This window comes from Hylobates moloch, unplaced genomic scaffold (genome assembly GCF_009828535.3).
Source record: "Hylobates moloch isolate HMO894 unplaced genomic scaffold, HMol_V3 SCAFFOLD_2, whole genome shotgun sequence".
Classification (NCBI taxonomy): domain Eukaryota; kingdom Metazoa; phylum Chordata; class Mammalia; order Primates; family Hylobatidae; genus Hylobates; species Hylobates moloch.
In genome coordinates this window covers 131,291,518-131,318,454 of record NW_026652277.1, presented here as the reverse complement: position 1 = coordinate 131,318,454, position 26,937 = coordinate 131,291,518, and the positions used below count along the sequence as shown (strand labels likewise).

General features: G+C 37.7%; 1 long non-coding RNA gene across 1 annotated transcript; it reads left to right on the top strand.

Annotated features, from left to right (window-relative positions):
• Positions 1–7,475: 7,475 nt before the first annotated feature.
• LOC131382867 (uncharacterized) lies at positions 7,476–26,559 on the top strand. The gene is made up of 3 exons (XR_009212456.1): positions 7,476–7,581; positions 24,302–24,388; positions 26,420–26,559. It is a non-coding gene; the product is annotated as an uncharacterized LOC131382867 (long non-coding RNA).
• Positions 26,560–26,937: the final 378 nt, after the last annotated feature.

The following is a 26,937-nucleotide window of genomic DNA, read 5'->3' as shown; positions in this document are numbered from 1 at the left end:
CATCTGTTGTATGTAAGATATTGGATTATTAATTTAGATTCCAAAAAGAAACTATCACTATCTCTGCATAGTGGTAATATAGCAAAATAAACAAGGCTGTAGCTCCCAATGGGCTGATTATTTGGTTTAACACTGCGAGTCCAGAGAAGTGGCAACCAATTTTGTTCGGCCTTTAAAAACAGAAATAATTTAGATAAAAAGAGAGAGGGTATTGCAGAAACTGATAATAGAGTAAGAAAAGTATGGGGACAAGAAATAGGAAGAAACAAATTTGACTTAAGGGTATAGTCGAATTTGAGGATTTTATTATTCATCTATTGCTGTGTAACAATATTAACAGAAACAACACACATTTATTCTCTCATATTCTGTGGGTCACAATTTGGCCTTGAGGAGCCCTGAGTGTCTCGCAAGTCTGCGATCAGTGTTGGCCAGGGCTGGAGGTCTCATCTGAGGCTTGACTGTAGAAGGATCTGATTCTAAGCCAGGGGGGTGTTGGTAACATTTTGTTTCTTGTGCACTGTCAGCCTGAGGGTCTCAGCTCCTTGCTGACTGTTGGCCAGCCCTCAGCTATTTCCATGTTGGCCACCTTCCAAATGTGGCTGCATGCTTCCTAATTTCAGGAAACAAGGTAGAGTCTGTTAGCAAGAAGGACACTATAATTTTATGTGATATAATCATGTACATTCCATCGCTGTTGCTGTATTCTTTTGGTAAGATGTGAGTCACAAATCCTACCTACACACATGGGATTGCCTACCTCAATGTCCAAGAAGAAGAAAACTCAGGAAGGAAATAAGTGTCATTCTTTTAATGAAGAAATGGGTGAATATAAATGATTATCTTCATGTTGAGTGAAAAAGCATCCAATTTCTTATCTCTTACTGATTCCTAACTTGAACTTTCCACCATACCGTATGTTACTGATAGTATCCTGAATGTATAAATAGTTACTGTCCAACTCTATGTAGGCAATTTGATAAGTGGTGCTTCAGTATTTCAGGCCCTTCCTTTGCATTGTATGTAGTATAGCCATGGGGAGTTAGACTATATGGGGAGGAAGTATGGTGAGGTTTCCAGACAGACTCTGGCGACTAGAAAACAGAAGGGCCACTGGGAAAAAGATTCACTACACATGAATCCTGGACAGAGTTTGATAGACATGAAGGCCATATCTGAGGAGAGACTAAAGAACAACTTGCAGAAATTACAGCAGGAGAGTGGGAGAGCCAAGGGTCAAAACCAAGAAGCTTGACCCCAGAGGCTGCACTCTTAACCATCCTCTCCTAGTGCCTCTGAACTGGTTCTTGGTGAAAGTGATCTTAGAAGTCATTCAGTCCTACCTCATCAGCTTTCATATCAGAAAACTAAGGAGACTTCATGGCCTATGTGTCAGCCCCAAATCATGAAACAAGTCCTCTGGCATAGTCAGAACCAAAAGTGAAAACAAAACAAAGCTCAAAGTACTGCTTTAAGAGTTTCACGGACTCCTTTCCTTATAATTCTTATTTTGTAGGAGGACAGCCCTCAGAATAGCATTGATTATCTCTTAAGGTTTCTAAAGAAGAGGCATCCCACATTGTTGAAAGGGAATGACTATCCGAAGAACTCCTTCAGGCTTCTACTCCTTAGGGGATTAGGATATAAAGAAATTCCGTTAAATAAATGTTTTAATAGCAGCAGCAATATGTCTCTGGAAAAAAAGGATATATATGAAGCAGATTATTTCTCAATATATTTTTTCCTTCATTCTTCCACCTCTTCAGTATAAATCCAACATGAGGCTTCTGAAAGCAACTTGGAAGGAGGATCGGTGAGAAGTTTAAATACGTTTAATCAAGCATTCGTGTCTGCTAACTTCAAAAGGGAGCCAAACATGGAGGACATTTGTGGAGATTCAGCATGCGGGAGGCTTAAGATATCTTATGACAGTTTTCTTGAGTGTGTAGCATTTCTAAATGTTAGGAGTATCTAATGAAGTCTGAAGAAGGCTGGAGGAAAAATGGATGCTACCTTAATTTAATCACCAACAAGGTTCAGGTGTGTTAATAGTAATCAAATCAGGTTGATAGCTGTTCTGAAAACTCTGTGTGAAGTGTATGCTATTCAAAACAATGATCTGATTATGTCTTATTGATCTGACCAATCAATTGCTGTCTCATTAATGTTTATTTCCACTAGATCAACAGATTGAAACATTGGTTGCAAAGACCAGATACAGAACAGAAGATGAAAACTACATAAAGAGAACACACATTTGAATTGCAGTGCAGGTGTTTGCTATTTAATGTTCCTTTCAGTCTGAATCTGTTTGTATCTACCTGCCCACAGATGCTTTAACCATTAACACCAGTGCCCTCAAGGGTCTTTACATGTGCACAGGCTGAGGCCCATAAAGGTAAAGTGACTTGTCTTGGCCACGAGTCCAGGTGACTGTAAAGCCAGGGCTGGTCTTAGGTCCCTAAGAGTATGTCCAGTGTGTCAAGGCTCTCAGGTCCCAACTCAATTCACGTACCATTGACCTCATAAAGAAAAAGAATGTTCAAATGAGATGATCACATGTACCCGAAAAGAGGAATGGTCTTCAATGAATTGTATTTCACATCCAGACATTGCCCTTTAGCTTTAAAGTTCTGCAACTTCTAAAAAATTTAGGCTGCTCTGTTGGTGCTATAAGACTTAATTATTGACTAAAGAATATTTGAAATCCTTAGATGAAAGGTGCTGCACTAAATATTAAAATATTCTTATTACAGAGTAGCTGCATGGAGCTGGTATGGGTTTGAATTGGATGTGCGTCACCTAGTTAGCTGGCAGTCTGGTTATTTTAGGAGATTACATGTATCTGTTGCAATAGCAGGGACAGAGGGAGTGTTAGCTCTGGCACTGTCTTCTTAGAATAAGCCCAGGGATAAGCCCAATCCAGACCTCTTCTCTCACTAATTGTAAGTTTTACTTTCTTCCCCTTTTATTAAATATCTTTGTGATTCAAGGTGATAATATCAGATCAGAGCACATTATAGTTAACAAAACATTCAGATTGATTATCTCTTTTGAGAATCTCAAAGTCTGTGAGGTAGACAGGTGGGTATCACCACTTTCTCTTTATGCATAAGTACAGCCAAGTATTATAAATACTACATCAGAAAATGAAGTTCCTTAGTAGAACAAGCCTGCTTTCCTACCTAAGGTTACAGTCCTAATACAGAGGGTAATAATGATGTCATCCTTCCAGGGCATGCTGGAGCATCACCGCTGAGTGGGAGGTTGGCAGTCCTGGGAGGATTACTGAGAGGGATTCAGGTTATTCTGGTCCTAAGTGCCAGGAAGTTAGATCTCTCCCTTTGGTTTTACCACCATGTGTTAACAAGACTTTATGGAGGAATTGCATCACTCTTCTGGGCCTCAGGTCCTTGCTTTACCTTCTCTAGATGAATGTGCACTAGAGTTGAGGGAGAAAGGCACCAGGTACAACTTCCAAGGGGTGCTGTGCATGGTTGTGCAGGCTGTACACTGCACAACTCTAAGGGCGCTATTCACATCAAAGATGTAGATGTTCATATTTGTTATGAGATTGTTCCAACTATTGAACAATTGAAGCCAGTTGAAGCCAAGTGTTGAGGAAGAGGCACTTTTTCTAATTTGTACAAAAGTTCAAGGCAAATAGTAGCCTTGAATTAGAACAATTTATGTAAAAAAGATAAGAATTAAGCCAACAGGAGCTAATAGGATGTTAAACCAGAGTAACTTTATTTTTTGGTCAGTTCACTTAGAAGGCGATTCATGAAAATATAATCCAGTTTGTATTTAAGAACAAAAAGGTAGTAAACTCTGCCGTATTATATATATCCTATCAGACAACACTGTGAATGCAGAAATTTCAGGTGTCAGGCCTGATTTTCAAAACATTTAGAATTAATTAGAAAATAAGTCTTTAGGTAGAGTGAAATTTTTCCCAGTTTCACAGGTAACTAAGTTATCTAGTTCTAAATTTCATAGGTTATTGGAAAAACTTGCCCAAAACATATTTCTATTTTTCCCATCTCTGTAATCTAATTATGTAATTATGAGACTTCTTTCATACTCAATGCTTCCTCAAATTATGTCAAAGTGAAAAATTAATTTAGTCACAAAAGAGTACTATTTTAAAATATTTTTGTTAGCCTGGATGGGATTCGATTGAACTGAAAGTTGACCAATAGGAGTGGGGTCAAAATTGAGCATAAGTTATATAATAGTAAACCAAGGAGAGCCCAAAGCTGCCAAGATTGATGGTGTCAAAAAGAGGTGAAAAGAAATGAGTTTTGTATATTGAAATCAACAACTAAAAAATACAACTGAAGAACAGCCATCAAGCATGTTTCTCCAAAATTCCATAACATCCGTATTTTCCAATTATAGTTTTAATCAATTTCTTACATGATGTGCAAAAGATTGCAGCTATTTCTCAAAGGGCTGCAATCTCTCTCATTTTTTACCACCACATATACAAAAAAATTGATCTCTGGCTTTAATTACTCTTTATCATTTTCCTCTCTGAGTCCCTGTTAACTTAGTTTTTGTGTTTAATGAGACATCTTGGTGATGTCACCCAAGGCAAATATATTGTCTTGTTCTCCTCCTTTCTCAGCCTGGACACTGTTTTAACACCACCAACCACTTTGTCATCTCGGGCGCTCTTGACTTCTCAGTTGCTAGGCTCCTTTAGCCATTCTCAGTACTGTCTTATTTCGCCTTCCTTTCCACTTTCTTGGATTCTTCTAATTCCCCATATCGAATTCTGTATACACACCCACATTTTTCACACATGCACTTCTTGAGCATCTTTATCTGTGTTGACAACTCCCCAGATTCTTTTCTTGAATGCTTTCCCCATTCCCTACATTGTTGGTCCTAGCACTGTATCATTTTGCTTGACTGCCCAGCAATTGGTTTACTATCTATCCTGTATTTCTTTCCCTCAAATGTTTCCTAAGTCCACTCTTGGCACCTTTTCATTCTACAGACACAGAATCTTGAACTTACTGCCTTAAACAACTTCCTTGCCAATTTCTCTGCCTTTAGTCTATCTTCATCTGATCAGCTGCATTCACACAGCAAATATTTTCTTTATCTTATGTGACCTCTTTTGTGGTAGTTTTCAATAGCCTGTCACATCAAATTTAAACACCTTCTCAAGAGATTTCAGTGTTTCCATTGCCCTCTTCCTTCTTCTCTTATTACCCTCTGCTCTTTGTAAAATAATTATATATTCTAGTTCGCCCAGGAGAGTCCTAAGCAATTATTAATTGTGCCCCTCTTATTCTCAAAAGTGTCCTCTTTGGGTAGTAAATTACAGGGCCACTCTATCTATCTGGGACTTTGATTCTGACTGTGCCTGCTGTACAACAACTGCGATTCTCCATATTTGAGTTGCCCTCATGCTTATCAGTACTCACACACATCATTCCTTCTGTAATCTTTTTTTCTCATGCTCTTCTTATAACTCTCATATCTATTAAACTATGCCATATTCTATATGGCCATGTAGAGTCAGAGTATATTTTTTAAGTTGGGACTGTGATCACTACCTGTTTATCACTCAAAACTGTCTTATTTTTAAAATTGGGGCTATGACTACAACTTCTTTATGATCCATTATTAAGTCATTGCTTATGCAATTCTTAAAATTAAAAATGTAAATTAGTTCAATCACAGTGAAAGACAGTGTGGTGATTCCTCAAAGATTTAGAACCAGAAATACCATTTGGCCCAGCAATCCCATTACTGGGTATATATCCAAAGGAACATAAATCATTCTATTATAAAGATATATACACACATATGTTCATTGCAGCACTATTCACAATAGCAAAGACATAAAGTCAACCCAAATGCCCATCAATGATAAACTGGATAAAGAAAATGTGGTACATATACCCCATGCAATACTATGCAGCCATAAAAACTAATGAGATCACCTCCTTTGCAGGGACATGGATGGAGCTGGAGCCATTATCCTCAGCAAACTAATGCAGGAACAGAAAACCAAACATCACATGTTCTTACTTATAAGTGGGGGCTAAATAATGAGAGTACATGGACACAGGGAGGGAACAACCACTCACTGGGGCCTGTCAGGGGAGGGCAGGGTAGGGAGAGCATTAGAAAAAGAACTAACACATGCTGGGCTTAATTACTAGGTGATGGGTTGACAGGTGCAGCAAACCACCATGGCACAAGTTTACCTATGAAACAAACCTGCATATCCTGCGCATGTACCCTGAAACTTAAACAAAAATAAAATAATTTTTAAAAATTAAGGGTGGAGGCCAGGAGTGGTGGCTCACGCCTATAATTCCAGCACTTTGGGAGGCCAAGGCAGATGGATCACCTGAGGTCAGGAGTTTGAGGCCAGCCTGGCCAACATGGTGAAACCACGTCTCTACTTAAAATAAAAAAAATTAGCTGGGCGTGGTGGTATGCACCTGTAATCCCAGCTACTCGGGAGGCTGAGGCAGGAGAATTGCTTGAATCCGGGAGGCGGAGGTTGCAGTGAGCCAAGATCACACCATTGCACTCCAGACCGGGGGACAAGAGCGAGACTTTGTCTCAAAAAAAAAAAAAAAAAAGGTGGAAATAATCTTAAAACAAAAATAATATTTTCATCTTATTTAGTTCATTTCTGACCTAATAATACAAATATTTAGGAGTCATTTTTGAACTGTGTCTCAATTTGTAATGTTACTTGGAATATTTCTGTGTGAAATAATGTATGTCTGAGCTCTTTTATTTCCTCTGGAGAAGAGTTCTGTACCCTCTGCAGTTAAATAGTATCACAGCTATAAAGAACTGTAAAACAAACCTGCATTTTTGCCATTTCTTTCTTTTTTCTTTTTCTGAAACAGGGTCTTTCTCTGTCACCCAAGTTGGAGTACAGTGGCATGATCACGGCTCACTACAGCCTTGACTTCCTGGGCTGAAATAATCCTCCCACCTCAGCCTCCTGAATAGTTGGGACCACAGATGTATGCCACTATGCCCTGCTAATTAAAAAAAAAATTTTTTTTTGTAGAGGTTGAGGGTCTTACCATGTTGCCCAGGCTGGTCTCAAACTCACGGGATCAAGTGATTCTCTCACCTCGGTTTCCCAAAGTGCTGAGTTTACAGGTATGAGCCACTGTGCCTAGCCCATTTTTGCAATTTCTAATAAAAGAAGTTGAAATTTTTCCTTATACAAAATTTTGGGATTTTAGCACCTTTAATTTTTGCACATTGGTTTGAAGATCAAACATGATCTGGAAATGCTCTTCTTTTCCTATTGAGTTCTCGCCTTTATAAAATAGCAAGGACACCAAGCACTTAGAAGAGTTGCATAGATTTATCATTATCTGCAAAATATTTCAGTGGAATTCAGGACAAGTGTTAGCTGGTGTTAGGGAGGGACAGATGACTGAAAGCAACAATTTCTGTCTCTTTTCTTGTTCCTAAAGGAATTCTCCAGGGACTTATCAGAGTTGCTGGAAGAAAACAGCTGAGGATTGAGCACAGTGAACTAATTTCTTCACATCTTTGAATAAGCAGAAGTTGGTGAAAAGGAATGTAAGTATTCTTATAGTAAAATGAGTTCAAAAAGAAGCCTTAAATCCTTAAAATTAATAAACCAATAAACCAAAACATAAGACTGCGCAATTATTTGCACGGCTGATAAGAAGAAGGAAAATAATTCCAGATATCTTTTTGAAGAAAGGAACAATAAAACAGGCATATTAAAAAATAAAACCACATTAAAAACTATTCAATAGAAAAAAATATAGAAAGCACCAAATACGAAAAAGTAAACAATCTTTTATTGACACAGGATACTTTTAAGAGCGATGATTTGAGGTGTTAACTTCCTTTACTTCCTGATCCATTGTCCAGAACTTCTGAAGTTTTTCCTTTTTACATTTTCTACCTTCTCGTGTACCTTTCACCTTCCCTGTTCAGCAGGGCTTGTCAGAAAACTTAATTTTAGGTGGAGGATGGAAGGTGGAGTTGGAACAGGTTCTTTCTCTGTCGGCCCAGCTGGAGTGCAGGGGTGTGATCACAGCTTACTGCAGCCTTAAACTCCTGGGCTCAATAGATCCTTCCACCACAGCCTCCTGAATAGCTGGAATTATAGGTGTGAGCCACCATGTCCAGCTAGAAAGCTTCATTTTCTGAATTATTTATTTCTTATATTCTGCAGCTATGGTTACATATTTTTCAGTTGTCAGAACTTGCACTGAACTTTCAGAGGCACACTTTTAAAATATAAAGTTATCCTTCATTTTACAAAGATGATATACTACTGATTGGCTGTCGATATTAGGTGCTTCAGGTTGTTGTCTTGAAGTGAGGATGGATTTACGTTGCCTACTCACATTTTCCAACATGGTTCCCTGGCAACTACGGGCATTAATTTAGGTGAGGGCTTTTCAGGACTGCAGATGCAGATTAGGGTCATGGAATAGGATAGTGGTTCTTAAATTTTGCTGCAGATAAGAATCATTTAGGGAGTTCTTTAAAAATCTTGATATTGGCCAGGCGCGGTGGCTCCCGCCTGTAATCCCAGCACTTTGGGAGGCCGAGGTGGGCGGATCACGAGGTCAGGAGATCGAGACCATCCTGGCTAACGTGGTGAAACAAAAAAATTAGCTGGGCGTGGTGGCGGGTGCCTGTAGTCCCAGCTACTCGGGAGGCTGAGGCAGGAGAATGGTGTGAACCCGGGAGGTGGAGCTTGCAGTGAGCCGAGATTACGCCACTGCACTGCAAAAAAAAAAAAAAAAAAAATCTTGATATCTAGGTCATACCACTTATCAATGAAATCCAAATTTCTGGGTAAGAGCTCCAGGCATTAGATTTATTGTTGTTTTAAAATCTATATTCATTATATATGTGGGTGTATGGTTTCGATTTTTTATAATTTTTAAAACAGCTTTATTGAGATGTAATTAACATACAATAAATTTTGACATACGTATACACTTATGAAACCATAATCACAATCAAGATAATAAATATATCCATACGTTTTTCGCATGCTCCTTGATAATCTCTTCCTCCTGCCCCTCCTTGCTCTTTCTAGGAAACAATTCATCTGCTTTCTGCCACTATAGATTGGCCTGCACTTTCTAGAATTGTATATAAATAGAATCATGCAGTATATACTCTATTTGGTCTCTCTTCTTTCATCAGAAAGAAGTTACATGTGTCAAAAGCTCATTTAAAAAATATTGCTGAGTAGTATCCCATTGTATGGAAAAAACATAATTTATCAATTCACTTATTAATGGACATTTGAGTCATGACTATTACAAATAAAGCTGCTGTGAACATTCATGTACAATCTTTGTAGAGACAGACACGCCTTCCTTATGTTTTTGCATAAATGTGTAAAAATAGAATTAAGTAAATGGATGCTTAAGTTTTAAGAATCTGACAAACATTTTTCCAAAGTGGCTAACCCTTTTACATTTTTATCAGCATTAAATATTATTTCAGTTCCTCCACATCCTTGCCAACATTTGGTATGGTTAGTCTTTTAAATTTTAGCCATTTCTAACAGGTACATACTGGTGTCTTATTATAGTTTTAATATGTATTTTGTTAATGACAAATGATGTTGAGCATATATTCATGTGTTTCTTTGCTAATCATATATATTCTTTGGTAAAGTGTCTGTTCAATTTTTTAAAGATTGGATCATTTGTCCTTTTATTTTTGAGTAGGAAGAGTTTTTCAATATAATTCTAGATGAAACTTTATTGTCAGCTATATGTCTTGCAAATAGTTTCTCCCACTCTGTTAAAAGTTTTTAACTTTGCTAAAGTCCAGTTTATTGAGTTTTTCTTTTATGATTTGTGCTTTTGCCACACTCAAGGACACTAGGAGTTTCTTCTGTTTTTTTTTTTTTAAATACTAGAAGTTGAATAATTTTGCTCCTGTATGTAGCTCTATGATGTATTTGAATTAATTGTCAGGAAAAGGTCAAGGTGTATTTATTTTTTTTCTGTATTGAGGTCTAGTTTTTCCAGAACCATTTGCCAAACAGATTGTCCTTTCTCTTGCTGAATTATATTGGTCACTTGGTTGAACATCAATTAATTATAAACATGTGGGTTAATTTCTAAACTCTTTTCTGTTGCATTGATCTATTTGCCTACTTTTGTACCAATGCCACACTGTCTTGATTGCCATAGCTTTATAATAAACCTTGAAATCTGGTAGCGTAAGTCCTCCATCTTTATTTTTCTTAAAAAAATTTTGCCTTTCAGGGGTCTTTGAATTTTCATATACATTTTAGAGTCTGCTTGTCAAAGAAAAGGGCTTCTAGAATTTTGATTATCATTGTATTGAATATATAGATCAAATATTAATAATATTCTTTCAATATATAAATGTGGTATGTGGTATGAGTCTTCATTTATTTATGATTTATTTAATTTTTTTCAGCAATGTTTTATCATTTTCAATGTTCAAGTCTCACATATCATTTGTTAAATTTATTCCAAAATATTTCATATTTGTGATGTTACTGTAAATACTGTTTTTCTGAATTTCAATTTCTGATTATTCATTGTTAGTATATGCAAATTATAATTTATTTTTGTATTCTGATCTTTTAGTCTGTAACCTTGCTAAAATAATTTATTAATTCTACCAGTTTTTTTATAGGTTTTGTAGGATTTTCTACATAGAAATTATGTTGTTTTCTAATAAAGACAGCTTTAACTTCCTTCACTCCAATATTGATGCCATTTGTCTTTTTCTTGCCTTATTATGCTGGAAAGAATCTTTACTACAATTTTGAATAGAAATGATGACAGCCTTGTTCCTGACCCTAGAGGGAAAGCTTTTCGTTTTTTACCATTTAAGTATTAAGTCATCTTTTTTTCCTTCAATTGTCCCTTTTTAGTTAGGTTGAGAAAGTTCCTTTCTAGTCATAGTTTTCTGAGACTTTTTATCAGAAATAGGTGTTGAATTTTGTCAAATTCTTTCTCTACATCTATTGAGATGATAATATGATTTTTCTAATAATGTAATGAATTACATTGACTGAATTTTCTTATTAAGCCAACCTCACATTCCTGAGGTAATGCCTAGTTGGCTATGTTGCATTATTCTTTTTACATAATTTTGGATAACCCAGTTTGCTAAAATTTTAAGACTTTTAATATTTATGCTGATGACTGATGCTGGTCTGTAGTTTTCCTGTAATTTCCTTGTCTGGTTTTAGTATCAGAGTGGTGCTAAACTTATATTAATAGAATAAGTTGTTAAAGTAGTGCTTCCTCCTCAGCTTTTCTGGAAGCATTTATATCAAATTTATATTATTGTAGCCGCTCAGTGGGTTCACATTGCCCACTGCCTAGACATAGTCAATTTATCAAGACAGGGGAATTGCAATAGAGAAAGAGTTATCCACATAGGGCTGGCTGTGATGGACACCACCCAAATCAGTCTCCTGGAGCATTAGGGGATCAGAGATTTTAAGGAAAAAGTCAGTGGGGAGAAGCCAGTGAGCCAGGACTGCTGATGGGTCAGTAATGAAATCACGGGGACTCCAGGCTGTCTTGCACTGAGTCAGTTTCTGGGTGGGGGCAACAATATCAGATGAGCCATTTAATCCATCTGGGTAGTGCCAGCTTGTCCATCAAGTGCAGGGTCTGCAAAATACCTGAAGCACTAATGTTAAGAGCAGTTGAGGGAGGGTCAGAATCTTGTAGCCTCCAGCTGCCTGACTCCTAAACCACAATTTCTAATCCTGTGGCTAATGTTAGTCCTATAAAGACAATCTAGTCCCCAGGCAAGAAGGAGATCTGCCTTGGGAAAAGGCTGTTATCTTTGTTTTAAACTATAAACTATAAACTAAGTTTCTCCCAAAGTTAGTTCAGCCTATGTCCAGGAATGAACAAGGACAGCTTGGAGGTTAGAAGCAAGATGGAGTCAATTAAGTTAGATCTGTTTCACTGTCTCAGTGAAACAAATTTTGCAAAGGCAGTTTCATTGTTTCTTCCTTGAATGTCTGGTAGAATTCGCCTGTGAAATCATAAGTCTGGAATTTTTTTAGTGAGAAAAGAGAGATTTTTTTTACTACAAATTAAAATTCTTTCATAGACATAAGGCTATCAGGTTATTTATTACTTGAATGAACTTTGGTAGTTTGTGTCTTTTGAGACATTTGTTCATTTCATTGAATTTGTTGAATGTATTAATGTAAAATTGGTTACAATATTTTATTATTCTCCTCATAATATCTGTATAAATCATAGTGATATCACCTTTCTCATTTCTGTTTTTTGGTAAGGTGTGTCTTCTCTCTTTTGTCCCTGATCAGTCTGGTGTAAGGTTTATCAATGTCTAATCAATCTAGTCAGAGGTTTCTGTTCTCAATAAATTAGCTTTTGGTTTAATTGATTTTTCTCTTTTTTTTCTTATTTTATATTTTGTTGATTTTGGCTCTAATCTTTATTGTTTTGTTTCTTTTGACTATTTTTAGATTTAATTTATTCTTTTTCTAGTTTTTTTTTTTCAGATGGAAGACAGGAACTTTGATTTGAAGCATTTCTTCTTTTCTAATATAGGTGTTCAGTACCATACATTTCCCTTTTAGTACTGCTTTTCCTGAATCTTACAAGTTTTGATCTATTGTGTCTTTATTTTCCTTTACTTTAAACTAATTTCTCTTTTGTTTCATGGGTTATATACATGTGGATTTGGTTTCTAAATGTTAGGGAATTTTCCGAATTTGTTTTCTGTTAGTGATTTCTCATTCAATTATACTGTAGGCAGAGAACATGTTTTGTATGATGTAAATTCTTTTGAATTTCTTGAGACTCGTTTTATGGCTTAGAATATGATCTAGCTTGGTAAATAGTCAACACTTAAAGTGAACATGGCTTGTGTTCACTTTAAAGAATCTCTCAGTAAAAGAACCAGGCATCAGTGTTTTTTTTTTGTTTTGTTTTGTTTTGTTTTGTAAAAATGCTTCCCAGGTGATTCTAATGTACAGTCAAGTATGAGATCAATGGATTAGACCAATGTTCTCAAATTTAGCAAGCATCATAATCATCTGACATCTTATTGGCTTGTTGAAACATAGATTACTGACTACCACTCACAGAACTTTTGATCCAGTAGTTCTGGGAATTAGCCCAAGAATTTACATTTTTAAAATTTCTCAGATGATGCTGAAGATGCTATTCCAGATGATACTTTGGGAGTGACTGGACCAGATTTTTGCATTCTAAGTGTGGGCCCGGGACCAACAGCATCACCTCAATATCTAGCCCCAATTCCATACCTAATATCAAAATCTGTATTTCAGTAAGATCCCCTGGTTATTCATATATATATATATATATGTGTTATATATATATATATATAACTTACATATATAACTTATATATATATAAGTTATATATATATATAAGTTCGTGAATTATTGGCGTGAAGCACCAATTTCTATTTTGATTCAGTAGGTTTGGGGTGGGTCCTGAGATTCTGCATTGCTAACAAGCATCCAGGTGATGCTAATACATTGGTCTTTGAGTAGCGCACTTTGAATAGCAAGGGAATAGAACATCTACTAAATGCGGTGAAGTGAAGAACAGATAACAAGGGTAATGATACAAAAATATCTCTATACAAGAAGCTCCAAATTTCATAATATCTTGTGATGCTAGGGAACGTAAGATGGAAATTATTAACCAACACACAACTGATTGGCTAAGAGGCTAGTGAATATCAAAAGGAGGTGGCACGATATGTTTGAGGTGCGGGTATTATAGCATTTGAGTTTGTGCTGAAATCAAAGCTTACTTTAGTAAATGTAAAGTAGTCTAGGTAAACAGTTATGAATTTGGGGTTAGACCCAGAAATTTAGAGGTACAAGTGTTCTGACTTATGATATTTTAGGGTGTGGCGAAGTTTATCTGTGGCAAAGGAGAGATACACTCAGTTAACGATAGAAACAGGTAATATAAATAACACATAAAAAAATAAAAATAAATAAATAACACATATTGAAAAAACAAAAAACAAAACAAGACCATCGTGTTACCAGACAGAGTAGAGACACCACATCATTAACTAGGTTCAAAGACCACTTAGCAGTGGTTTTCAATCTTGAGAATAAATTAGAATCACCTTGGAGCTATAAAAATATGATCCGTATGTCCATACTGACATAAATAAATAAACAAATGAGAGAGAAGAGAAAGTTTTCCCTCATAGAAGGTTCTGATTAATAAACATAGAAGAAATGAAGGAAATAGAAAATCACCAGTAGAACACTATGGTAAGAGTTTTTGCATGCAAGATCTGCTGATACAGGCTCAAGTCAGTTTTAATGTTTGAGAAGGAAAAGGATATTTGCATAGTCTCAAAGTATTTTCTGTAAGATATTTATTAATTACAAAGGTGAAACTAGTATTGTTGCAGTGGAGAAACCTAGCAGACATCACTTTAACCAAGTCATCAAAATTAGTATCACCAATAATAAGACATATTGACACAAGGTATCCACCGATAGAATGTACAAAGAAGGGCACATCATTTCTGTAGTATTCTAGCAAAAAATTAGAAACTTTAATATAATAGTAAGAGAACATTAGAGAAACCCAAATCAAGGAACATTCTACAAAACAAGTGACAGGAGCTCTTCAAAAGTATAATGTCATGAAAGACAAGGAAAGAATGAGAGCTGTCACGGATTGGGGAGAGCAAGAAGAAACTAAATGCAATGTGGGATCGCAAATTAGACCCTGGAACAGAAAAAGGTCATTCCCGGAAAAACTGGTGAAATTTGAATAACCATCTGTAGTTTTGTTAAGGGTTTTGTACCAATGTTTATTTCTTTGTTTTAACAAGCGTACTACATTTTTGTAAGATGTTACAAAACAAAAAAAAGATTGGGCCACACTACAGGCCAATTAAAATTAGGTTTCCTGGGATTGAGAGTTGGATTTTTTTAGGGCCTTCAATGTGCCTCAGGATTGAAAACCACTTATCTATCAGGTTGATGCAAAAGTAATTGCTGTTTTTGCCATAAAAGTAATGGCAAAACCAGCAATTACTTTTGCACCAACACAGTAGGTTAACAAATTCATTGGAAAGTCTGGAAACTTGTAGTAGTCAGCATTCTTTTAGATAAGGAATGTGTATATATAACTTTCTAAAGACTTCAGAAACACTGCCTTTACAAGGAAAAACAAATAATACAATATTCCAATGTTTTTAAAGCATCTTTTATGTTCCAGCCATCAGAGATGAAAAGATAACTAAAGCTCAATTTCTGCCACCATGTAAGTTTATGATTTAGTAGGAGAGAGAGATAAATAAATGAATAAGTTTAGAATATTTTCATATTCGAACCACATAAAGGACAAGTGGGGCAGGAAAGGTGGTATGGAGTTTCTTCTTGATGGAAGTAAATTTTAGCAATGTCCCCACACTTAGAAGTTCCACTGAAAAGACCATGTATTCACCTTACTGAAAATCCTCAGTATACTCAAGTGCCTGAGTACTGAGTATACTGAGTACTGAGTATACTCAGTATACTCAAGTGCCTGAGTACTCAAGCACTCAAGTGCTTGAGGGAAAAAAAGCTCTGATTAGCTTCCATCTCCTCTCAGTCCTCCACTCACAATGACATTTGAGTACCTTACACATTACAAAAGGGAAGAGATGCCCTGAAATAACCTTTGGATGGTCAGGAGCCAAGAGATTTCATTATTTTGTAATTAATAGAATGGAACGTTCGCTCTTTGAAAAGATTTGTTTGATGGGTGATGTCAAAATGCTAATCAAACCTTGGCTTAGAATCAAATTTATTAGTTGAATTACTCATAGAGACTTCTCAGTCTCTGTGAAACGATGTTAAAGCCAATAAAAAATTTTTAAATTCCATCAGTACTATCCAGGTGAAAATAGCCAAAATACCCTCGGACTTTTTTCCCTGAGAAGTGAAAATGTTTGCTTTAAACCAAACAACTAAATCTTGTACTTTCAAAAACTTTACGTTTCAGGGCTGGGAGTGGTGGCTCACGCCTGTAATCCCAGCACTTTGGGAGGCCAAGGCAGGTGGATCACGAGGTCAGGAGATCGAGACCCTCCTGGCTAACACGGTGAAACCCCGTCTCTACGAAAAATACAAAAAAAATTAGCTGGGCGTGGTGGCGGGCGCCTGTAGCCCCAGCCAACTTGGGAGGCTGAGGCAGGAGAATGGCGTGAACCCAGGAAGCAGAGATTGCAGTGAGCCGAGATCACGTCACTGCACTCCAGCCTGGGCGACAGAGCGAGACTCCGTCTCAAAAAAACAAACAAACAAACAAACAAACAAACAACAAAAACAAACAAACAAAAAAAACCTTTACATTTCAGTCAGGATTTTTACAGGGTAGTGTAATTTCAGAAGTTTTCTTGTGTGTGGGGGGGGGTGGGGGGGACTTAGTGTGCAGGAAGAAGAAGGATAATTTCATTATAATTATAATAAGTGAATTACAACGTGGCGGTTTTAAAACATGACTTCCCATTTTTGGACATTCCTCCTATGGAAAGGTGGGGGTCTGTGTCCTGTCCTGTGCAACCTGGCCCAACCTTAGTAACTACCTTGCAACCAACAATGCAGTGGCAGCAACAATGGTGACTTTTGAGGCTAGTTCAAAAAAGGCCATGCAACTTCCTCCAGCTTTACTTGGGATGTTTGCTCTGGGGGAAGCAGACACCACGTAAGCCTCTAGCTAGAACTCCACACTGGAGATGCTACATGTAGGTGCTATGGTCAGCTCCAGCGGAATGCCCAGCAACAGTCAGCTTCAACCACAAGCCCTAGGAGGAAGCCATCTTGGATGACCAGTGCAGGAGAGCGTTCAGCTGAGTCCCAGCTACACCCCACTCTCACTATGCCCTCCTGAGAGACCCCAAGTGAGAGCTGCCCAGCCAAGCCCTCCCTCCATTTCCATTGCACACAATGCTGCACAAGATAAAACAGTTGTTTAAAGATACTAAGTTCTGTGACAATTTGTGACATAGCAAATGTAACTAGAAAAGTGTCAGAAAATGTGTATAAAACTATTTCTGGAACAATTTGTAGGTTCAAAGATCTTCACCAATTAGGCTCACCTACAGTCTACCAAAATTGATTTACTGACCAATCATTGTCTAATTTTAATTGTATATTCTAGGTTTTACATGCATTTATGTAAAAGCAGTCACTTTGACTAATTGTATCGTATGTGGGAAGGATTCACAGTTTAAATATGCTCAGAAGGGCAGCTGCTGCCAGGGAGGAAATGTGTTTCAATGGACTGGAGACTCAGGCACAGTTTTTCTGACTCCAGCCACCTGTTTCAACTGAACTAAAATAGCCTGTGTGCAGAGATTTTTGGAGGAGTCATTGGGAAAGAAAATAAACTATATTCATTATGAAAACTTGATTTTGTGGAGAGAAATTCAAAGGTCCAATTTAAAGGATAGTTATGAAAGCAATTTGCAAATGAGTTAGGATTTCTTAGTGGAGAATTTTGTATAAAATTGGCAAAATGTTTGGCACTGTTGGTTGCAGCAAGAAAATGAGGCACTATTGAGAAAGAAGCTTGGCGAGAGCTGATTTCCTGAAGCTGTATTCTCGAAAGTGATGTACTCTAAGTTACCGTGGATAGATGGCATATAGATCTTCTGTTCTCGGGGAATGCCTTCCTTCAAGCAAGGCGCGAGATATAGAAATCAAACGAGTTCATCGTTGCATGAAAATGTTTCCATAGGTGGGTTATTATAACAGCCATACTCTAAGAATTTAGAAATTATACTATTTTTTTCTGAAGCTTACACATTCCTGCCTCTGTTATTTGCCCCCTCACCCCACTTTTTTCTTTTACTCTGATTAAACAAATTAGAAAAAGGGAAGTTGAAAAACAAGAGCATCTGGAAAAGACGAAGAAAGAGGGTATAATAGGGAAGGTCAATTATTATCTGAGAAAGGGAAAAATTAAGGTCTGAGATGATATTATCAATTTAATTTTTAATTAAAACATCTTGTAAGTGTTCTGAAACAAATGAGAGTACCTTATTTTTATTTTTTTAGAAACGAGGTTTTGCTCTGTTGCCCAGGCTGGAGTGTAGTGGTGCAATCATACCTTACTGCAGCCTCAAACTCCTGGGTTCAAGCCATCCACATTTCTCAGCCTCCTGACTAGTTGAGACTGCAGGTGTGCACCACCATGCCTGGCTAATTTGTTTTACATGTTTGTGGAGCTAGGGTCTTTCTATGTTGCACAGGCTGGTCTTGAACTCCTGGGCTCAAGTGGTCCTCCTCCCTCAGCCTCCCAAAACATTTGGATTATAGGCATGAGCCACTGTGCCCAGCCAGTACTTTATATTACTAGGTATCTCAGGCTTTTTTTTCTTTCTTTCTTTTTTTTTTTTTTTTTGGAGGGGGAAAGGCGTGTTGTTTTGTTTTCCATTTGGAATAAAAATTCTTAAAGTCATATAAAAGATTTATTGAATCAGCTGGACCAGAGAGGGTACATATCAGGAAAAAGCATTATTTTCTCCACTATCTGTTAGATATCCCTTCTCAGGACCCAAAGATCCCATTGCTTTTGTGGTTACTTTTAGTATTAGAACAGTCTTTTTTTTTTTTAGCTATGAAAATGTTTAATTAAAATTAAAAAATGAAACCATCACTGAATTCAAAGGCACAACCCTGCTCCCCAGGTGAGGCCTGAACCAGGCTGGCTTCTGCCCTTCAGACATCAGAGGAAAAGGAGCACGGGCCTCCTGCCTGCCTGCTGTGAACTGACTGGTCAGGCTGCCTGCACCCTGTCTGTGGCAGATACTCACCGCTTGCTCTTTTGCTAGGTGCATGTGTGGGTTCTCTGGAGAGGCCTCTCTGAAGGCATCCTCACTGCAAGTCCCTCACACAGGTGAAGCTTCCTCTTGTTCACCTCTCTGAAACTTCCTCCTTTCCTGTAACAGAGATCTACCTTTGGGGTTTCCTCCAACTGGTGGGAAACCCTCTCCAATGGGATCCCTTCAAGATGGCTAGAGCCTAGGTACCTTCTGCAGTTTCTGCTTGGTCTGAAGGAAAGCTGTGGAAGAGCGGGTCACCTCCACTGCTGCCCTCTCTCCTCACCCCCTGCTGTAGCTGCCTGTAGCCAGTGTCCCACCCTCAGACTTCTCTGAGTCAAGGCAGCCATCAGGGTCTATCTTCATGTATAGTCACAACCCATGGAGACACAAGCCAACATGTTAGGCTCTCCCAAGACTTTTATTTATTTATTTTTTTTAAGAGATTGTAGTCTTGCTGTGTTGTACAGGCTCATCTTGAACTCTTGACTTCAAGAGATCCTCCCACGTTGGCCTCCCGAGTACTGGGATTATAGGCATGAGCCACCACACCCAGCCTCCAAGACTTCTTTAAAAGGGCAGGTTACCCAATATTCAAACCTCAGCCAATATCCAGCTGGGGGCTGAAGTACCAATCTCCTCTTGTAGAAAGTAACCCTGATCTCTATGAGAGCTTCCCTCTGAGCCTTCTTGTCTTGGTTTGGGGTGTGTGTGTGTGTGTGTGTGTGTGTGTGTGTGTGTGTGTGTGTGTATTAGTCTGTTCTTGCACTGCTATAAGGAAATACCTGAGACTGGGTAACTTATAAAGAAAAGAGGCTTAATTGGCTCATGGTTCCACAAGCTGTACAGGAAGCATGATGCTGGCATCTGCTTGGCTTCTAGGGGTGGGCCTCAGGAAACTTACAATCATGGGAGAGGGCGAAGGGGAAGCTGGCACTTCTTATGGCCAGAACAGGAGGAAGGGACCGGGGGAAGGTGCCACACACCCAGATGTCAGGAGAATTCGCTATTGCGACAATAGCACCAAGAGGAATAGCATTCAACTATGATCCAATCACCTCCCACCAGGCCTCCAACACTGGGAATTATGACATGAGATTTGGTGGGGGCACAGATCGAAACCATATCAGTGTGTGTAGGAGAAGCATCACATGGAAAAAGTGAGAGAAAACACTAATGTGCCCTCTGCTCTTTCTAGTGTCTTTCAAGAAAACTCTCCTCCATTGCATTTTCAGCTGCTCCACATTGGTGTTGGCTGATGGACTTGGTAGTCAAAGATCCAGTTTGGCAACCTCTTAGTAAGTCCTGTAGGCATGTAGCAAGAACATTTTTTTGAAAGGGGAGGGGAATAATAGTCAAATTTAGTCCTTAGATTTGAGGCTTTAGCCAAGCTTTTGAGACAACAGGGAAAACTTCACTCCAACTCTTGTCACATTTATACTTGGATATAGTTTAATAGCAATAGACAGCGAACAGTGCAGTTGGAGAGCAGTTCTCAGATTTTAGCTTTGAAATGATTTTTATATTAAATCCAGCCTATAATAATTTATACTTTCTTTTCTATGGACAGCTCACTATTTGAATTCTGGAGACTTTCATTTTAGCTTCTTACCACAAGCTCAGGGCCTTTTCCCTTGCTTGTCTTACTCTTTCCCTTTTTTATTTTCTCCCTCCCTCCCTCCCTCCTTTCCTTCCTTCTTTCCTATTCTCCCTTTTCCCCTGATCGGTGTCACATTTCTGCTTTCTCCTTTCTCTCTTTACCTGACAGTCTCTTTCAATGCCAACTGAGATATTTTACAATAAGATATAATATAAATTATAAGTAGGCAAAGAGAGAAGACAAGCTGGAGAGGAATATGACATGGCGTTAAGAACACAATGAATGTAAAAACCTTCCATAAAATCCTATGGTGTTTGTACAAAGGGACTATAGATTTGTACTAATTGGTGTCTTACCAGCCAAAAAGAAAGAGAAAGCCACTTGATCACTTCCACAACTTACAGCATCTATGACATAGAAAGAGACTAATTGGGTAGGGAAAACTTAACTATTGCTTGTAATAAGGACAGGTAGGGATTTCTCCCGAGGGTGTAATGATATGAACAAACTCGACAACTACCTCTTAGTAGATGCAAGGATAGGTTTTGTGGGATTGTTTCATGGAATGATCCTTGGTGTAAGCAGATAGTATTTTGCCAGTTTTGCTATTGTAATTCAATAGCAACAATTTGATAAGCCCTAGTTATTACCCTGCCTCTTCGTATCTGCTGGGTAGAAAAAAACAAAACAAAAAAAACCCTTCTACGTAGACTTAAAAAAAGACTTAAAAAGCCCAGAAGAGGAAGAGAAGGTAAACGGTATTGGCATCCTAATTTGAATGTAGGCAAACATCTAGATCCCAATATACATAACTTATATTAAACGTAAGCTAAGAGCCATATTCCACTGAGAGGGAAAGCAAATGTAATCTATAAAATTGATTAAGTTCCAGAGAAGATAAAGTGTGCAATCTTTAACCAGGACCAGCCCATCATGGTAGTAAACAATCTCTGAGTGTAGTTAGGCTCCCAGGAAGTGTGGAAAAGCCAGGTCTGAGATGGCATACCACTTGCTAATGTGTCATTCTGCACAGAAAATGGCAAGAAATACAAAACTACTGTTGACCTACGATTGAATTCAAAGAGTGTAATTTTAATTTAAGATCATCAAGAAGATTTTCCAAGAAAGTATGTTTTCTGTGGTAACTGTTAGGCAAAAGAGAGTTTCTAAAATTTTTTAGATGTTTTGTTCATTTTGAAAATCTCTACAGGATGTCTCATGACCCAGAAGCCCATACTCCTATATGCAACATCTTTCTCTGATATTTCATTTAGAGTTTCTGTCTTCAGGTATCTTGTACTCTACCTGTTTCTTACTTTTAGTTGGAAATTGGGCAGTGCTTTTCAAAAGATCTGTGGCAAGGGCCTCAATATGCCCACCCTCTCCCCATCTGTCATGGACTCATATTTTTATACAACTCAATAAAAATGAATGACTAGAAAGATGATCATGTGTTTTGATGTTGTGATGATATCTCTTGTTAAAATGTTTCTAAACACTCACTCTAAGTTTCTGTATTTATCTCCCTGAAAATGTGTAACAATTTGCAGATGGGCATGAAATATGCAGGCCATACTTGGAGGATATAGCACCAAGGTACCTGATGCTGTTCAAAGTCAAATTCTAGTTAGTCTGTGATAAAGTTGAGATGCTGCTTGGCTTAACATCTTCTGACAGTTTTGTCTCACCTTCTTGTCCATTTAGAAGGTATTATGCTGGCTAGCAGACAAAAGATACAAGGCAGACACTGGGGCCAGCACAGACCACATAATTTTCGGGGCTCAATGCAAGATGAAAATACAAGTCTTCTTATTCAAAGATTATTGAGAATTCCAAGGCAAGGACAGCAGAGCATAAAGCCAACCGTGGGGCCCCTCTGAGGCCAGGACCCTGTGCAATTGCATGGGTCACGTGATTATGAAGCTGTCCCTGACTGGGGTGCTCAAATTTCCTTTACAAAACATACTTTAGCAAGATGCTATCTGCCTGCACCAAGGATTCTAAGAGACATTCCAGTGTCTACTCAGGCCCGTGTATCTGAGTGCTGCTACTGCTAACACTGTTGTTCCTTGACATGTGTGCATAATCAAAATTAAAAAAGAAATTGTGAAAAACAACAGTCCTTTTCATATTGCATTAAGATAGAGCCAGGTATGTGTTAGAGCCTATTGTAAGTATAATTCAAGCTTCTTAGCCCTTTAGCAAATTTTTTCTTGTAATTGGCTTTCTCCAATTTCTGAATGCCTGGGTGACAAGGTTAAATACAATGGCCTTCGTAGTGGTCAGTACCAGAATTATTCTAGGGAACAAACTGGTTTTTTCTTTCTTTATGAACTAAGTTAAATGGACTATAAAGGTGTGAAAAAATAGGCCCCAGATTCAATCTGGAAGGTGAAGACAGAAAAAAAGGAAAGTATTTTAGGCACGTGATTTTGAGTTGTTTTAATTGCCATAAGGCAGACTTGCTCTATCCATCATCTCAAACCTTTAATAGAGTTTACTACACATAAAACACCTTGTGTGATAATTTTTTTTGTTTTAAAAAAATAAATCAAAGGAATGGGCTATTTCACTTACTTCACCTTGGGGTTCATAAGGTGCAGAATAGAAATAGCACATATATGATGGAACAACATTCAGTCAGCAAAGCTCAGTGAACAAGAACTTGGGCTCTGAGGCCAAACTGTCTGCACTTGAATCTCAGTTCTAACCCTTATCAGCTCTGTTATCTTGGGAGTTATTTTCTTCTTTGTGCTCCAGTTTCCTTTAATAGTAATATCTATCTCTTATAAGGCTATTATCAATATTAAGTCAGTTATCTTTAAAGCTCTGAGGACAGTGCCGGGTTCAGAGCAAAATACACACAAGTGTTAGTCATTATTATTATTCTATAAACTACATTAATTTCGATAAGGACCATGAGAACATAGGTCTACCAGAAAGGCAGGGAAACCTTGGGAAGAGCATTGAGCACAGAAATGGCTTATATCAATCTGATCTAGACCTTGAGTCCAGGCAACTGCACTGGACATTGTGGTTGTTCTAGGTTAAGCTTTTCCTTACTCTGTCCTACTTGGGTCCATACTGTTTTGTCATGGCCATTTTGATGAGACCATTTTGATAAGGCCGTTTTGGCATTGACTAAAACAAATCACTAAATGTCCCCACTTTTTAAAGGTACTGAAGTTAAGGGACCATCTTTAATCTCTGCCATGCATGCTTTCATCCCCGATTGGCATTCCTTCATTTCTTCATTATTCCTTCAGTTGTAGAAACCATTCTGTTTGGGTGTCCACAGCTAGCCCACACACTTAAATTTGTTTTTCTACACAGTCTATTTCTTCAGTGTCTTTTCAACATTTTCCTTAGCTTGTTTGTCATCCACTTCTCTGTTCCCCAATAATTCAGGGCCTGTTTACAAGGTCTGCCATTATTCACCTGCTCTCAGCATCTTATCCAGGGAGGCTGGTGCATCAGTATCGGTCTCATGCTCCACACCTGCTGAGAAGATGTCATTATTAGTGGTCCTATTGTGTTAGTCAGTGAGAACCTGTGTGTGGTAAATATCAATGTGACAAGTACAAATACTTTCCCATAAGAAAGACTTTAAGAGCGGTTAACAAAATCAAAGTTAAGTTGTCCTGAAGTAGTTTATGAATTATATTCTTGAACCATTTCAAAAAGCTAGGTTATTATAATGGTAGCAATAAATACCTTGGTGACAATGATAATGATAATAGCTAGTACTTCTTGGGTGTCTATATGCCAGGCTCTCAGTATTTTATATGAACTCACTAGTTAATGTCACAGCAGTCTTCTGAAGTAGGTATTGTTTTTCCATTTCTACAGATGATTGAACTCTGAGATTTGTGAAATGTGGTTCCATGCTTGTGAAATGAGAGAGCTGGCTTTCTACAGTCCCTCTCAACTCTAAGGGTAAGAATGATTTGGCAAGAGAATGCAGTGGTGTTGTACTTTTAAACAATGGTCCTCAGATTTTGGCATGCATTAGAATTACCCAGAACGCTTATTAACACACAGATTGCCAGGCCCTAGTCTCAGAGTTTCCTGTGGGACTGGATAGTGCCTGAGAATTTGCATTTCTACCAAGTTCCCAGGAGATGCTGATGCTGCATTGGGCTGAGCCCAGTCATGGGAAGTGATGTTATTCAGGACTGGAGAGAACCTAAGGCAGAAATCTATGGCAATGAGATCACTTCTCATATAAATAATGTAAATTTCAAGGCCATAGATTTTTGTATATGCAGTCATGCACTCCATAATGACATTTTGGTCAACAGTAGACTGCATATAGGATGGTGGTCCTATAAAATTATATTGGAAATGAATGATTCCAATCACCTATTGACATCGTGGCTATTGTAACATCTTAGCAGAACACATTACTCACATGTTTGTGGTGATGCTGCTGTAAGCAAACCTACTGCATTGCCAGTTGTATAAAATTATAGCACATATGTGCAGTACATAATACTTGATAATGATGATAAACAACTATGTTACTGGTTTATGTGTTTACTCTGCAATATGTTTTATCAGTATTTTAGAGTGTACTCCTTCCATTTATTAAAAAAAAAAAAACAAACTATGAAACAGCCTCGGGCAGGCCCTTCAGAAGAGGGTATTCCAGAAGAAAGCATTGTTGTCATGGAAGATGATAGCCCTATGCATGTTATTACCCTTGAAGACCTTCCAGTAGGACAAGATATGAAGGTGGAAGACAGTGATATCGATGATCTTCACTCTATATAGGCCTAAGCTGGTATGTGTGTTTGTGCCGTAGCTTTTAAGAAAAAATGTTTAAAAAGTAAAAAAATCAGTAAATAAATCTAAAAATAGAAAAGAACTTACAGAATAAATATATAAAGGAAGAAAATATTTTTGCACAGCTGTACAGTGTGTTTGTGTTTTAAGCTAAGTGTTATTACAAAAAAGTCAAAAAGTTAAAATATTAAAATATTTGTAGGCCAGGCACAGTGGCTCACGCCTGTAACCCCAGCACTTTGGGAGGCCGAGGTGGGCGGATCACGAGGTCAGGAGATCGAGACATCCTGGCTAACACGGTGAAATCCCACCTCTACTAAAAATACAAAAAATTAGCTGGGAGTGGTGGCCTGCGCCTGTAGTCCCAGCTACTTGGGAGGCTGAGTCAGGATAATGGCATGAACCCTGGAGGCAGAGCTTGCAGTGAGCTGAAATCGCGCCACTGCACTTCAGCCTGGGTGACAGAGTGAGACTCCATCTCAAAAAAAAAAAAAAAAATAGTTTGTAAAGTAATGTTACAGCAAGATAGATGACATTAATTTACTATTGAAAAGAGAAAAAATATTAAAAAAAAATTTAGTGTAGCCTAAGTGTACAGTGTTTATGAAGACTGCAGTCATGTACAGTAATGTCCAAGACGCCTTCACATTCACTTGCCACTTATTCATTGACTCATCCAGAGCAACTTCCAGTCCTGCAAGCTGGATTCATGGTAAGTGCCCTAGACAGGTGTAGCATTTTTAATCTTTTATGTCTTATTTTGCTGTACTCTTCTATGTCTAGATATATTTTGACACATAAGTACTTACCATTGTGTTATAATTGTCTACAGTATTGAGTACAGTAACATGCTGTAGAGGTTTATAGCCTAGGAGCAGGAGAGTGACCATGGAGCCTGGGTGTGTAGTTGGTTATACCAGCTACGTTTGTGTACACTCTATGATGTTCACATGATGAAAAAATTTTAATTTTTTAAATGAAAATTTAATAATCTAAAGTTTATGATCATTAGATTAAAATCTAATGATGCATTTTTCAGAAAATATTCATTAAGTAGTACATTACTGTATATATCTATTTTTGTTTATTCCACTGGAATAAGAAAAACATCTTTTACTTCTTTATCAAATTAAGAAATTATACTATTTATGTCATGCCAATTCTCCTTTTTTTTTTCATTAGGGTAGTTTAAGATTCATGCAAAATTGAGCAGAAAATCTGGAGTTCCCACACACCCCTGTCCCCACACATGCACAGCCTCCTGGTTATCAACGTCCTGCTCAGAGCAGTGCTGTATTTGTTATAATCTATGAACCTACCTTATCACATCATTATTATCCAAAGTCCACAGAGTAGGGTTCCTACTTGCTGTTGTACATTCTATGGGTTTGAATAAATGTATAATGACATGTGTCTAAAATCCTACTAAAAAATAAATTAGTTATTATAAGTAATCAAATTTTCATATTTTTCTTTGTTTTTGTAGAACATGTAGTTTTTCCTCGGGGTAAAATAATATTCATTTTGCTGAAAGGATCCATCTGCTCCTGCTTTCACCCCTCCCCATTCAACTCACACACATTTTTTTCTTTTTTGAAAGTTAAAGAAGAGATGAGATCTTATTGGCTAATTTAAATTTTTTTTTCAAAGTTAGGAAATTCCCTATAAAAGATGCTCTGCTTCAGATTTCAATGGCAAAT